The sequence below is a fragment of the Lytechinus variegatus genome, chromosome 4 (assembly GCF_018143015.1).
Source record: "Lytechinus variegatus isolate NC3 chromosome 4, Lvar_3.0, whole genome shotgun sequence".
NCBI lineage: Eukaryota > Metazoa > Echinodermata > Echinoidea > Temnopleuroida > Toxopneustidae > Lytechinus > Lytechinus variegatus.
Genome location: NC_054743.1, coordinates 19,557,084 through 19,558,932, shown reverse-complemented (window position 1 = coordinate 19,558,932; position 1,849 = coordinate 19,557,084). Strand labels below are relative to the sequence as shown.

Here is a 1,849-nt window from a genome sequence, read left to right as displayed (position 1 = left end):
TTCAACCGCTCACTCGAAAACTGTGATTTGAATTCGAATTCCTGAGCGAAGGCGGTATTCGTCCTTGTTGACTTGTCAATCAAAGTACTGCATCGATACGATATGTGCATGACAATTGTATTATCTACGGAAGTGTTTGAAAGAATACGAAAACTCCGCCTCCCAAAAGAAGTTTTGGAGGTCAATTGTATTGAATGAAAAGTAACATAAACAGCTATTTACTTAACTTTTGTAGACAATTTAGAATACATAACTTAAATACAAATAACGAGTATTCGTTGAAATGAGGGGAGTCTCTCAAAAGAATAGCTTGTATTATTTAACCATCTCTTCCGCCATTAAAATAGTTCTTTTTTAGCTGTGTTGTGTAATTTTCCTCTCATCTTTGAGCCCTTATGTAGTTTTTATGTAGGCTTATTTAAAATAGCTAGAAAACGCAAGATTTGGCAATTTTGTTTTCGATTTTGCGTTTAAACATACAGCGACTATAAGACGGCTACAACAGCCAATTTTGTTCATTTAATGTTTTAACCCTATCTAGGCCGGGGGGGGGGGGGGCTTCGGAGGCCCTGTGGAGCCGTGATATGTGCAAACGCCGGGATATGTGCAAACAACGGTATATGTGCAAAATTTCGCCGGGAATTGTGCAAACAACGGAATTTGTGCAAACGCCACGCCGGGAAATGTGCAAATCTGTCAAAATTTATCAACGGCATCTGTGCAAACGTGACGACGGGATATGTGCAAATGAACAATTTTCACGGGAAAAGTGCAAACCTCCGGGATATGTGCAAATCACTGCATTTATCCATATAAAGGCTATTTCTCATGAAATATGTTTCATAAAATTACTGTTAAAAATGAGAAACATGCCTGCATAAGCTAGGGAGAAGCTACAGTGACATTGGCAATGAAACGCTTTTCAGAGAGGCAGGGGGGCACCAACCTTAAATTGAAGACCCACTATCGTTTAATTGGAATAACATGGATGTAGAGTGTAGTTTTTAATGCTCCAGACCCGGTCATTTAATAATTTGAAGATCCTTCTGAACTAAGATTCTGTACTAAAGTATACATAAGGAGCATAGCCGTTACAAAAATGCAACACCTCACCGTCTACCAAATTAAGATCTTGTAGAAATGAATATAGAATGTAGTTTTTACCCTAGACCTTGTATCAATAACAAAAATGATTCAAATTTAATACCTCACCGTCTAATTCCTATAGAATAAGTTGTTGTTGTTGTTGTTGTTGTTTTAGCTTATACGGCGCGTTTCATTCAGTAGTGAATATTTGCGAAAAAAAACCCAAATCCACCGAGCCGGATTCGAACCAGCGACAAAAGGTTAACAGTTGTCAATCATCTACAGTCCTCCGCTCTACCTACTGAGCTATCGGTGGTTACTGTATTTAAAGTGTAGTCTTTACTCCAGACCGGGTGATTAAACAAATTAAAAACTAAGCCCCGCCATGCACAGTCTCATTCCTGTGATAAAAAGATGGATATAAAGCGTTGTCTTTTCTCCAGAACTTTGATTAAAAAAACTTCAGAATTAAGACCCAAGACTAACACTCCGTTATAAAGCAAGGGTACATATCGTAGTCTTTATTCCAGACCCGTTAAAAAAAAATATGTTATAATCTTCAAAAATAAGACCCTGTAAGAAAGCATGGATATAAGAGCACAGTCTTTACCCCAGACGCTGTTATTTAAAAAAAATTAGGAGATCTTCAATTTGACGACCCCACCGTCACATCTCTGTGGGAAAAATGGATAGAGTGTATTCTTTACTCCAAACCTGGTGATTAAAAGAAAACTTAAAGGAGAATGAAACCATTGGAACAAGA

General features: G+C 37.8%; 1 non-coding gene across 1 annotated transcript; it reads right to left on the bottom strand.

Moving 5' to 3' along the window:
• Positions 1-1,313: 1,313 nt before the first annotated feature.
• On the bottom strand, positions 1,314-1,402 carry TRNAY-GUA. Its single transcript is given in 2 exon segments — positions 1,314-1,349; positions 1,366-1,402. It is a non-coding gene; the product is annotated as a tRNA-Tyr (tRNA).
• Between the last annotated feature and the right edge of the window lie 447 nt (positions 1,403-1,849).